We start from the raw sequence: 14,281 nt of genomic DNA, 5'->3' as shown, positions 1-14,281 counted from the left end.
CTGCTAATGCTCCCATTTAATTAAATGGAAAACTTCCATTGACTTGTCTGGCAGCAGGATGTAAACAATCATAAGAAACATTTTAAATGTGGTTGCTGTTCATCCTGGATTATAGTGCTGGTTAACAGTTTATTCTGTTCTACAGGAGGAGGAATCAATTTGCGATTTTAAATTTAAAATAAATACTGTAATTTGTACTATAGTATTATCTAAATATTTATATCTATATTTGCATGTAGATATCTAATGCATAACATTCTAATCAAAGATACATTTAATACTTAGATGTATCTCACACACATGTATATTTTGTTTTCCCTGTAATCAGTCAGTACTGTACTCTGCATTTTATGTATAATTGTGTATAAAGGTTTACATTTGTGAATATAACAATGACTAATTAAAGGTGTCTGTATAATTGTATAAGTAATTATCATAGAGCTCCTATCTATATGTCACTGTCTATTATTATGTAAAAACAAATACAGTGATCACCATTAAAATCTGTACAGTTCCCACTTGCAGATAATATACATTACTGAAATAATCACAGTAGACCCTATGCTAAGGGACTAGGTAGTATTCCCTATGCTGTGAATGCCACAGTAATATTTATTAGACAACGTGCAAAAATTGTAAAGAGATCAATGGCAACCACCATAGGGCCTGGATCCAGCTCCACTGAAGTCAGTGGCAAAAATCCCATTCTCTTCATTGGGAGCAGGACCAGGATCACAATTCTGTTAAACATTACTTATATTAACAAGCTGATTTAATTTGGTGTTTTTGATCAAAGAATGTGGAAATATTGTATTAAGTGAACTTCAGATTTCAATTTTAAAATATTTTTAAATAATCTAATTTTATAACCTAAATTTGGTACAAATATAAATTGAAATAGATGTTTTAATTAGTAATTTATAATAGTATCTCTTTCTTCCACTGTGCAATCAGAGTTTCAGTCTTGTGGTGGTGCCTGTATGTCTGTTAAGCAAATCTTGTTTAGCCATTTGCCAAATGTTAACTGGTGACTTGCAAACACTTACTAATATATGCTTTTGGTTTTTTTTTGTTTAACTGTAGAATTACATGCTGAAAGGATAAGCAGAACTTTCAGCATTATCACTGACGATAAGCTCAATGTTTATTCCTTTCCCATCTCCTGAAATCACTTACTGCCAGTTTGTTCTCTGAGTGATGCTGCAGATTGCACTGTAATATGTGGGTGCCCTCACAGTCATAAGTGGGATGGTAACCTGGTGGAGCATACAGCCAGTCTGTTGAGGAAGTGGGGTCCAGGTAAATGCCCTTTTAATTAAACCATATGTGATGTAGTTTTGCAAAGATTTTCATATTATTTTATATCCCAAGTGATATAAAGTGCATTTTATATCTTTCAAAACTAAGCCATATGGTTTAAAATGGCACCTTTTAGCACCCAGTAGGGACCTTTATTTGACCCTCTCTTGACTCCATGCCCTAGTGGGGTTCTGTGGTGATGTTGACATCACCAGCATGTTGCATATTGGGTGTCACTCCGAGAGGGAGCTGGTCATCAAAACCAGTAGGGGGACCTAAGATGAAAGTATATTCAAATGCTACATGTGTTGACTATGTTTCTTAACCTTACTATTAGGAGTATTCAGCACATAATACTATAATGAACATTTAAAAAAAATATTTCAAATCACCTTTTAAGTAGGGCTTAGATGAATGCACATTGTCTGGAATTATTGATCACTAAGGGCTAGATTGTGTGTTTTTGGCACAACCCTTAGTTAGAGTGGTGCAAAGTTGCAGAGCCCTGGAGGAGCACCAGAGGAGTTCTGTCTCAGAAGCAGAAAGCTTCTACTCTGAGCTCCCCGGTGCATTGTGGTGTGCTCTCTGCAAATTGATACACTTAGAATATTTCTTCACTCCCACCTCACTGGTTCTGCTGACCAGTGTGTATGGAAGAGTTGGGAGAAGCCAGGACTCTGCCTTCCATGTGCCATTTTGTAGTGCAGGGCAACCTTGGATGAGTGTCTGGTAGCCACCCTGTAATCTCCAGAGCTCTTTGATTCTGCCTTATCTTCACCTTGCCCCTTCCATTCCTCTCTCCTGCCCCCTTAAAGGCTCTGTGGGAACTAGGTAGAATCTAGTTCTACATTCTTAAATAAAAATGTTATAGGATAACAAGTGTGAGTCTGGATAAGAGCACATTATACATTTTATATAAAATTGTGAGTTATCTGTATCCTAGTAAAGAGAAGAAGATAGAAGTTGATGGAGTACAGGTAGGAACTGAAAGTGAAACAGTCAGACAAAAAAGGGTCCCTTTCAGTTACATCAAATGAAGGAAGACAACTAAATATTGACAAATTATATGAGTGCTTTTATATAAATAGTAGAAGTCTAAATATTAAGATGGGTGAACTTGAGTGCCTGGTGTTAAATGAGAATATTGATATAATAGGCATCACAGAAACATGATGAAACGATGATAGGTCACACTGGTGGGGGAGTGGAACTATATGTGAAAGAATGCTTAAAGTTGTATATAGTAAAAATTTGAAGTGAATCAAAATGTACCACAGAATCTCTATGGATAGAAATTCCGTGCTTGAATAAAAAGAGTATAGCAGTAGGAATATACTACCAATCCCCTGACCAAGATGGTGATTGTGAAATGCTCAGGGAGATTAGAGAGGCTACAAAAATAGAATGTTTAATAATAATGGATAATTTCAACTATCCCCATATTGACTTGATTCATGTCCGCTCAGGATGGGATGCAGGGATAATACTTCTAGACTCCGTTAATGACTGCTTCTTGGAGCAGCTAGTCGTGGAACCCACAAGGGGAGAGGCAATTCTTCATTTAGTCATAAGTGGCGGACAGGACCTGGTCCCAGAGGTGAATATAGCTGAACTGCTTGGTAATAGCAACCATAACATAATTAAATTCAATATGCTTGTAGGGAGAAAAATGCCAAAGGTACCCAACACAGTAGCATTTAACTTCAAAAAGAGGAACTATCCAAAAATAAAGAAGCTAGTTAAATGAAAATTAAAAGGAACAGTCACAAGAGTGAAATGTCTGCAAGCTGCATGGAAACTTTTAAAAACACTATAATAGGGACTCAAACTAACTGCATGCCCCAAATAAAAAAACAGTAAGAGGACCAAAAAAAATGCTACCATGGCTAAACAACAGAGTAAAAGAGGCAGTTAGAGACAAAAAGACATCCTTTAAATATTGGAGGTCAAACCTAGTGACGAAAATAGGAGCATAAATTCTGGAAAGCCAAGTGTAAAAGTATAATTAGGCAGGCCAAAAATGAATTTGACACAAAAACAAACAGGAATTTTTTTTTAAGTACATCAGAAGCAGGAAGCCTGCCAAACAATCACTGAGGCCACTGGACAATCAAGGTGCTAAATATGCACTAAAGGCAGACGAGGCTGTTGTGGAGAAGCTAAATCAATTCTTTGCATTGGCCTTCACTGCAGTGGTTGTGTGGTGTCAGTACAGGAGGTTTTGAAACACACTGATATATTAAACAGTGATAAGTTACCAGGACCAGATGTCATTCACCCACGAGTTCTGAAGGACTGCAGATATGAAATTGCAGGACTACTAACTGTGGCATGTAACCTATCACTTAAATTACTCTCTGTTCCGAGGGTAGCTAATGTGACACCCACTTTTAAAAAGGCTCCAGAGGCTATTCTGGCAATTACAGGGGTAAGCCTAACTTCAGTAGCAGGCACAATGATTTAAACTATAGTAAAGAACAGAATTTTCAGAGACATAGATAAACAAAATATGGTGGGAATAGTCAACACGGCTTTTGTAAAAGCCACACCAATCTATTAGAATTCTTTGAGGGCATTGACAAAGGTGGACCAGCAAGATCCAGTAGATACAGTGTACTTGGACTTTCAGAAAGTCTTTGACAAGGTCCCACGCCAAAGGGTATTAAGCAAAGTAAGGAATCATGGGATAAAAGGAAAGATGCTTTCATGGATCAATAACTGGTTAAAATATAGAAACCAAAGGATAGGCATAAATGGTCAGTTTTCACAGTGGAGAGAGGTAAATTGCGGGGTCTGCGAGAATCAGTACTGGGGCCAGTGCTGTTCAACCTATTTATAAATGACCTGGAAAAAGGGGAAACAGTGAGGTGGCGAAGTTGCAGATGATACAAATTCAAGATTATTAAATCCAAAACAGACTGTGAAGAGTTACATAGAGATCTCACAAAACTGGGTGACTGGGCAAGAACATGGCAGATGAAATTAAATGTTGATAGATGCAAAGTAATGCACATTGGAAAACATAATCCCAACTATACATACACAATGATGGGGTCTAAATTAGCTGAATACCATTCAAGAAAGAGATCTCAGAGTTCTTCAAATAGATGCAGCCATATATTCCATCTAGGTGTGTGCACACCCAGCATGTCAGAGCTGGAGAATTTTTCTTAGCAGTATCAGTAGAGGCAGTGCTCGTGCCTTGGGCTGTAATCCCACCCCTGGCCAGTGTTCCCTCTAAGCTGCATGCCTGCACGGCCGCACAACAAGCCATCAAGGGCTGTGCACCTGATTAGTACAGCTGCACAGGCACGCACACTGGGGTAGCCACACGTGGGCTGCAGGATGTGTAGGGTGAGGTGGGGAATAGGATGTGGGTGGGGGCAGTGGAGGGAGGTGAGGTGGTATTGATGGGGGAACTTAGGGCATGCAGGGCTACGGTGAGGAGAGGGGGCTCTCTCCAAGCCCCAGGCCTGTGGCGGGGAGAGATGCCTCTCTCAGCTCTGGGGCTGTAGTGGGGAGAGATGCCTCTCCCCCAGCCCCGGGGCTGCAGCGGGGAAAGAGGACTACTGAACATTATGCAGTATTAATTTTCTTTTTATTTGATTTCATATGAAATCAATGTCGTAAGCAGTGCACCTTGTTAATTATCCCTTGTTTTAATATTTTTTCTTCTTCTTCTATACCTATGGTAACTTTTTAAAAATATATATTATATCTAGATTTTTTGTTTCTACTGGTGGCGCACATTACCTTGATATTGGTGCTGCACATAATAAAATTCATTCCGCACATGGTTGAAAAAAATTAGAGTGAACATTGTGGCCCTGGCTATATGAGGCAGCGCTGCCCTGACTCCCATCCTCTAACCCCAGTTCATTCTCACTGCCCATGGCTGAAGCCGGAGCTCAGTGTGGTTATCAGCTCACATTCAAACCTAGTTTTCTGAGGTTTTTTTTCATTCATATATATAGTTTTTAGATAGTCACTAGTACCCTAGATAGTGTTAGTTAGTTAGTTAGGATACTTATTGCCCTGTGTGATGCTTTCACCAGGGTTCAAGCACTGCCCGTCATGTGGGTGGGTGATTCCTAATAGTGATCCCCACATGAGATGCTAGACAGTATTTGGTCCTGCCATGCGGGCAGGGGACTGGACTCGATGACCTCTCGAGGTCCCTTCCAGTCCTAGAATCTATGAATCTATGAATCTATGTTTAGGGGAACACACTGAGGAGCAGTGCTCTGTTTGTAAATCATTCACCAAAAGAAACCAGGTGGCCAGAGACGTACACTTGGAACAGCACCTTCTCGAGCAGGCCATGAGACCTGTTTCACTACCTGTTTCTCTACCGAGGCCTAAGATCAGCTGTTACCTCCTCCAAGAGACGGAGGAGCCGTTCACCCTCCTCGGGATCACTGAAGTCCCATAAAGTTAAATGGGACCATCCCAGGGCTCATGGAGACTCTTCCTCCTCCTCTAAAAAGAGTATGGACCGGCACTGTACCACTTCTGCCATGCAGGATGGAGTAGGTCCATCAAACCACTTCCAGGTACTGTGCTGAGGACACTGAGAGCCCCAACCATCTCCAAGGAGGCATACCAGGAGGCAGCAGAGTTACTCTGCCTATCTATTCCGGATTATCCACTTATTCAGGATTATCCACTTATCCAGGATGTTACGGCCTCCACCACCTTGGTAACACCCTTTGGTCGTGTTGCAGAGACAAAGAGTCTGTCGGCACAGCAGGCTGGTCCTTTTGTGCCACAGACTGTAGAATTGAGGCCAGTGTTGGGCCTGGTACTGAGGACCTCCTCGTCACTGGTGCACTCCTCGGCACCAACATTGTCTTGTCAGCAGTTTCTGCCTTCTACTTTGGGTACCAATCCCTTCCCTGGCACCAGGAGTAGGTGTCAGATAATTGGTACCAACTATGCCGATTCCTCATCAGCATCAGTATCACTTTCCTGTTGGGCTGTGGATGAGTCTAACCATCTGCTTACACCATTGGGACTAGCTTCAATGCTTTCACCAGAAACATGGGGGGACTTGGTATCCAGGTCAGGGTCCTACTCCCAGCCTTCATCACTTGATTGGCACCAGGGACCATTCTCAGAGCAGTATCGGTACTGAGATCAGCACTGTCCGTGTAGTCGGGACCTGGGCTCCTGGCTTGGTGCCTACTGGCCACCAGTGCCTTATCTGTACCCACAGAGGCCTCCTTGGAATCCCTGGGGTGCTCCTCAGTCCCAGAGATCATATTCTTCAGCCAGCTCCAGAGCGAAATCACAGGTCCTGTTGGTGGCTAATGTTGTTGCTGATCCACCACAAGCTCAGACAACTGTTGAGTCTTCTTCAGGGCCTCCAGACTTGTCTCATCTGGGTCCAGTTATTCAGGAACAGAATACATCCCTTGTGTACTTGGCTGCTTCTTCATCATCTCCTGATGATTCAGTGGTACCAGGTTCCTCTTCTCCCTCAATGCCTGAGAATTTGAAGGCATACCAGGACCTTTAGCAGCATATGGCTGCTTACTGGGGCATCCAGGCAGAATTTTTACAGAAGAATATGCATAAGTTCCTCTACAGTTTCCAACCATCTGCTCCAGGGAGAGTAGGCCTCCCTATTAATGACGCTGTCCTGGAAATGTGGTCCATTTTGCCAGACTGTCTTCTCCTTCTCCAAATGTGACTGAAGTCAGTCTTTCATCTGACCCATCATCACTTGCACAGACTGGTCTGACTTTCTCCGCCATTCCTGGTCTCCTTATGGTGGTGGACAGTTCAGGATAACATATGCCAGGGTTTTCCTTGCTCAGCCCCTACCAACCAGGACTGTTTTTGGGGAGCACATCTGGGGTCACTAAAAGTTCAGGGCTTGTGGCCAGAACAGGAAGCATCACTGCATATCAACATCCTGGAGCTTCAGGCCACCTACATCCCTGTCACACTTTTTCTCATCATCCACACTTTCCAAAATTACATCAAGGACTCAGTGGTTCATGTACTAACTGACAATACCACTGCAATGTATTATGAGAACAGACAAGGGGGAGCACACTCAAATGTTCTGTGTCAGGATCAGGCTCTGGCAGTTTTGCATTGGTAAGAGCATTACTCTGGTGGTCAATCATTTACCTAGGGTCCAAAATCAACTCAGATCACCTCAGCAGGAATTTCCCCCTTAATCACGAGTGGTCCTTGAAGCCCGGTATCCTGCAGTCCATCTTTGCAGCTTGGGGCATCCCAACAATCAACCTGTTCACTATGAGAGACAACAAGAAATGCCATCTGTTTTGCTCATAAGGAGTCTTGGTCTAGGCTCCCTGACTGATACCTTTTACCTGGACTGGGAACCAGCACTCCTGTATGCTTTCCCCACTGATTCCAATCATCCTGCAGGTGATCTTCAAACTGAAATTGGACTGTGCCAAGGTCATCTTCATTACTCCAGCATGGCTGAGGAAGTGTTGGTTCTCTGACCTTCTCCTGTTATCGATTTGGCCTCCCATATGCCTTCCTCTTCATCCTGACCTTCTGACTCAACATCACAGTCAGACTTTGCATCCTGTGCTCAGCTCTCTGCATCTCACTACATGGCTGATCTCTGGTTAAATGAGGAGGAAGAGCGATGTTCAGAGGCTGTTGAACCGTGGTAACAAGGTTCTTGAAAGGGATACTTTGTCTCCACCCACCAGTGAGAGAGTCTGTTGCTTCCTGGGTCCTAAATATGGTCTTAGCAGCTCTGATCAAGCCTCTGGTATCTTCTTCTTTTTCTCTTTTGTATCAAAAAACTGTGTTCCTGGTGGCAATGACATCTATGAGGAAAGTGTGTGAGTTGCAGACTTTGATAGCAGAGCCTCCTTACACACAATTCTCCAAAGACAAAGTGACCTTGTGGCCGAACCCTAAGTTGTTATCTGAAGTGGTTTCTCAACTTCATTTGAATCTGGTGGTATATATACCTGTGTTATTTTCTAAACTGCATTCAATCCTGGGGGAGTAGCATCTTCATACATTGGATGTCAGGCGATGTCTAGACTTTTACCTGGGCAGGACTAAACTCTCTCATGCTTTGCCTCATCTGTTTGTGTCTAATTCAAACTGAATGAAGAGACGAGCAATCTCTTCGTCGATGATCTCTAGTTGGGTAACTTCCTGTATCAAAACAGAATACGAAATACTTCTGATTATGCCCCCTCAAAGGATGTGAGCTTATTCTATGAGAGTGCAGGCTACGTTGATTGTATTGTTAAGTGATGTTTAAATATAGGACTTCCACTAATGTATCATTATGCCATTTCTGCAGCACCCAGAGCAGATGCAAACTTTGGGAAGGCATCTCTGCAATCCCTTTTTAAATAGACTCTGAGCCATACTCCTTGCAAGTACTGCTTGTGAGTTACCTATGTGGAATACATAGCTGCATCTACTCAAAGAAAAAGACCAGTTACATACCTGTACTGTAACTGTTGTTCTTTGAGATATGATGCAGACATGTATTCCACAACTCATCCTCCTTCCCCTCTGCATTGGAGTCTATGCTCTTGGCATTCCATGCGAAGGAATTGAGGTGGGCTGGGGCACTGCCACCTCATATAGCCAGGAGAGGGGCTACAGACACAAGGTGCGGGCATCGCCTCTATGGGTACTATTAGGCAAAATTCTCTGGCTCCTGTGCACTTTGCACACGCCTATATGGAATACATGTTTGCACGCACCTCAAAGAACAACAGTTATGAGTAAGTAACTGTTTTTCATTGTGGGTAGTTCTCTGAAAACATCTGCTCAATGTGCAGCGGCAGTCAAAAAAGCTAACAGAATGTTAAGGACAATTAGGAAAGGGCTAGATAGTAGGACAGAAAATATCAAAACGCCACTGTATAAATCCATGGTATGCCCAGACCTTGGATACTGCATGCAGTTCTGGACGCCCCATCTCAAAAAAGATGTATTTGAATTGGAAAAAGTACAGAGAAGAACAACAAAAATGATTAGAAGTATTTAACAGCTTCCATATGAGGAGACATTAAAATGACTGGGACAATTCAATTTAGCAAAGAGAGGATTAAGGGGAGAGTGGGTGTAGAAGTCTATAAAAGCATAAATGGTGTGGAGAAAGTGAATAAAAATGTTGTTATCCCTTCACATAACACAAGAATCAGGTCACCCAATGAAATAAATAGTATCAGATTTAAACCAAACATAAAGAACTACTTCTTCACACAACACACCGTGAACCTGTGGAACTTGCTGTCAGGGGATGCTGTGAAGGCCAAAAATATAAGTGGGTTCAAAAAGAATTAGATAGCACTTGAAATGAGCTCTTATCAATTATATTTCAAAACAAAAAGCTCTTGGCTTCTTCAGAGTAACTGTCATTGGTAATTGAATATAATTGGCCTCAATGTTTAATAGACTGCTGGAAGTAGCTCGAAAGAATGCTATAGCCAGGTCTTAAGATGTGGAGATGTGATAGTGTCATACTTTCACTACTAGATGGGTGCCGCTGTGTGTAGAATAGTGGGTTCACTATAGGGAGACTGTGTTAGATCAGTTTCAACAGCATTTGTAATTGCTTGAAGATTACTGAAATTCAATTAAAATGCAGTTCTGTCCTAAAAAGTGTTAGTGTAAAAATGTGCACATTTTTACTTAGCAGGTCTGCTCTGCCTGTACACCCCAGGTCAGATGTGTTGACTTTAATTAATGTAGGGCTTGTCTGGACAGGGACACTCAGGACAATTAATCTGGATTAACTAAAGGTATGGATTTAAAGTGGATTCATTAAACTCTATTAAACCTCTGTGTGGGTGCTTCCAAAATTAAAGAGGCCTTAATTCAGTTTAATTTAATAAACTGATTAAGGCCATTTTAATTGTGAATGAGAGTGACCACACTGAGGTTTAATGCAGTTTAATGAATCCACTTTTAATTCACACCTTTAGTTAATCTGGATTAATTTTCCTGAGTGTCCCCATGTAGACAAGCCCTAATATAAGTTTTATGACTATTAACTACTATGAGTACTGCAGAATGAAAGAGTGAGTTGAATTCTTTAAATGACTATAAATAAAATTAACTTAAGTTCCCATTGCAGAATCTTGAGTATTGGTGATGTCAGAGCCAGAGACTTTAGTCCCAGGTTGAGTTTGCAGGGTAGCAATTAGAAAATACATCCCTTTACTTATAAATTGAATACACTTGGTATGGAAGTCTCTGAGTGACAAAGAATAGGGGATCCTAGGAGGGCCATTTTACAATCACTTTTCAAAGTATAAATGCCTCCCCACCCTTTGAATTGTACAAAAGTTTCTGAGTGAACTTTCTTTACCAAGAGATGAATCATGGTCTTTATTTTTAAAGTCTTTATTTTCAGGACAAAAAGGAAACAGGGTGGCTTCATCTGCATGTCAATTGGTAATGGTCAGGTGACTATCCAAGATCCATACATCTTTCAGGGATTCTGAATGATTTCAATTATTCTTCAAATCAATCCAAAATAATACATTTGTCACATTCTTGATTTAAAGTAAAATTATTAATATAATTAATCTATTAAATCTCTGGCAGTGGCATGTGTACAAAAAACCTGTAAGTCAAATTTGTAGGTACAGTCTTTCAGGCTAATTGCTGCATACTTGAGTACAATATCTCTGTCTTGATACATACAGTGCACTATAATACAGGGTCTAAATTAACCTTTCATATAACTAATTATTTCAGTGGAATTACACCAGGAAAAAATTCTGCCCCCTATGTCTAGGATGTTTTCCTTTAAGTCTTCCCTGGTTTTAGGTGTGAAAGGGTTGAGCCAACCATTCAAAACTCAGTGGAAGAATTTAAAAAAACTTGAGAGAAAATATATGGAGACCATATGCCACATCGTAAAATATCAAGAGAAAATTCCATAGTGTTTTAGCAGTTTGCTAAGAGTACATTTTTTATTAATGATTTATATTTTATTCTTTCCTTCTTTCATTACGCTGTGTTGGGTTCTTACATCTGTCTACCTCCCAACAGGGGTATTTCAAGGCTGACCAGTTTCCTGCCTTCACTGTGTTATTCCCAGCAAAAGATAATCTGCCTAAGCAGACTTCCTTCACATCTCTCCTCAGAGATGGCACACAGTTTAATTGCTAGAGCTACCACAATGTTCTTTCTAAGCAAGCATATTTTTTCTTAAGGTAAAAGCACTAGAAAGCACTACAAAGAAAACAGACATACTAATAAGCTTACCAGAGACCATCTTCTCCCTTCAACTCCCAACCAGGGGTTTTCCTGTAGTTTCACATTGATTGCACTCTTTGCTCTAAACAGGAACACAGTCTTATGGGACCTCTGTAGGCCAAAGTCCTTCCAATCCGTCCCTAAGGATTGGGGCCTTCCATGTATCGGAGGTCCTACCCATTTGCTAGCTCAGGAAGAAGGCCCTGAGTCAGTTTAAACTCTGATTATGTAAAGTCCTTTCTTCGTCTGTTGACTCCTTGAGAATTCAGTTTTGGTCTTTGAACTGTTCTCATGTAATAGGTGATCAGCATACCTAAGGACCTCCCCTCAGGGTGAAGCTTCAAAGGCTGAGCCTGTAGATGGGGGTTTGCAATCCTTTCTGTTCCAGTACTTCCCAGGAATTCCGCTTCACGTGTATTGTTCCAAAAGATTAGTCATGTTTGCTACCTTGTTCAACAGAGTCTTTTGAAGTTCACAATACTTCCCAGATATTGCATTAATCCTATCTTCACACAATCCCACAATAGTATATAAATATTTGCATTTTTAATACAATGGGCTCCTCAAATACTTAAACTTAATTCAGTAAGATTTAACTTAATTCAGTAAGGTTTGTCCAGGATATTGCCATCTATTGCAATATTTTTTCAGTCAACATGAAATATTATCAATCAATCAATAATTTTTAGCTTTTCATTGAGGATTCTTATAGTCAAATTGTGAAACTAAATAGTAATATATGGTTATTTGCTGAGGGATGACAGTGTGTTAGATTTTACGTTGTAAAAGACAAATGACAGGCTGTTACTTCATTTAGAGAGCTGGGTGAGCACAGTCTGCAGACATCACATAGTTGCTCCAGAGTTTATGTTTTTTGTTTGTTTGTTTTAAGAATAGAATTTACTAGGAGGTGTATTGGCTGGCCGTCAGTAGGAGGTGATTTTTAGTGTGCAGGTGTCAATGGCCTGCGATATAAGGAGGCTAGACTAGATGACCTAGTGGTCATTTCTGGTAAGTTTTCATGGAACAAGTTTGTCTTGAGGAAGGGTTTGAAAGAGAGTAATGTGGGTGCTCCTGTATTTCTCAAAGTATTTTTAATAATTATATAAAAAGTTCAAGAAGTGTATTTCATCACAATATGAAGTTTACTAATTTAGGTTCCAGTTGAAGAATACACTTAGATGTTTAAATCCAACCCTATTCAGTATAGCACATAATTATATGCTTAACCTTGACTTCAATGGGACTTAAATGTGAACTTAAGTGCTGCCTGAATACGGATGCTTTCCTGAATCAGGGCTTTAGCATGGAATACCAAAGCGAAAACTAAAAAATGGCATACATCATTGGGGTGGAAACAGGTATGTCTCTCTGCCCTCTGTTTCAAGTAGCAACATCCAGGTCTTCAGGCAAGTGTAGAATAGCCCAATAGCCTAGTGTTTAAGGCACTCCCTGGGATATAGGAAACGCAGGTTTGAATATTTGCTTTGCATGGTTTGGAATAGGAACCTGAACCCAAGTTTCCACCATTGAACTATAGAGTCTCTCTCTGACCCAATGAATATTTAATTATTTATAAAAACTGGAACAGCTCCAACATGACAGATTGAGAGAAATCCGCCCTAGAATTAAATTAAATATTTAAGTGCTCAGATAATTTTAAATGAGAAAGAGTGTGATACATCAACATTTACTATTGGAGCTAAGAATTAGGAAGCTTCATTTTAAGAATGCTAACTGTCCTGCATACCTGGGAGCCATCTGTACCCAGTCCGTGTTCAGGTATCTTTATCAATGGATTCATGTATAGACCAGAGCTGAATCAGGTATTTATCTCCTTAAATACAGACGAAATTATAGTTTTGTTTTTAGAATAAAGTATATTGTTAGGATATTTATGCAGATCAGATAAGGTACTCCTTCTAGAGGCAGATTCAACATACCAGTGGCATATTATGTGTTTTTTCTTCTATTGTTAGGCAAATATTGATACATGCAACTGTCGTTAGTATTACCAGTGCATAAATGGGAGGATGAACTCCTCTCTCTAGTTAGTTTTATGTTTTAAAGATTTTTTTATGGCATCACTTACTATCATTCAGTCACATATTTTAAAGCTCTGAGACAAATGTCGCTGATTTCTTTAGTATTAGTCGTTAACTCCAGAATTACTACACTGAAGAACTCTGTCTTTGCACTAGTGGAAGAAATGTAATTTTTATTTTATTTTTATGAATGGAAGTAATTTTTTTAAAAACTGAGGTTCCAGTCCTGTCCCAGGGAAGTCAATGCCAATTTCCTATTGACTTCTCTACCAGCAGGAGCAGGCCAATGGTGCATAAGTAGAAATATTTATTTGCTTTCATTTTAATGCGAAGATCCTATTACGTTTCATAAAAGTGCCTGCATTCACTTCTATAATATATAAAGAGTATTTATATCCTTAAAGTTAACCTTTTATATTAAAAGGGAAACTCAGGATCAGAAATCATGGTTTTCAAAACCAGCTACATTCTTATACCTCTACGACTGCTGCTGCATATTGTCAAACTTCAGAATACCTCATTACTGATACAACATGTTTAATATCCCATTGACTGAAATCTTTAATGGTAGCATATGCTGATGATTCTTTAAAACTCTGAGAGAAAGGAATGCCTTTTCAGAGATCAACTGGTAATGTCTGCCACTATCCAGACTATGTCATAAAATGAACCTGGAATAGTAGACTATTAACTATACCATAATTTTG

The 14,281-nt window shown here is 40.2% G+C and overlaps 1 protein-coding gene across 6 annotated transcripts in view; it reads left to right on the top strand.

Moving 5' to 3' along the window:
- Positions 1–14,281, top strand: part of ADAMTS20 (ADAM metallopeptidase with thrombospondin type 1 motif 20) — a 167,359-nt gene that overhangs the window by 112,636 nt on the left and 40,442 nt on the right. The gene's annotated exons all lie outside the window — the stretch shown is intronic.

Source organism: Malaclemys terrapin, chromosome 1 (assembly GCF_027887155.1).
Source record: "Malaclemys terrapin pileata isolate rMalTer1 chromosome 1, rMalTer1.hap1, whole genome shotgun sequence".
Taxonomy (NCBI): Eukaryota; Metazoa; Chordata; order Testudines; family Emydidae; genus Malaclemys; species Malaclemys terrapin.
Note: the sequence above shows the minus strand (reverse complement) of the source record. Positions and strands in the feature narration are given on the sequence as shown.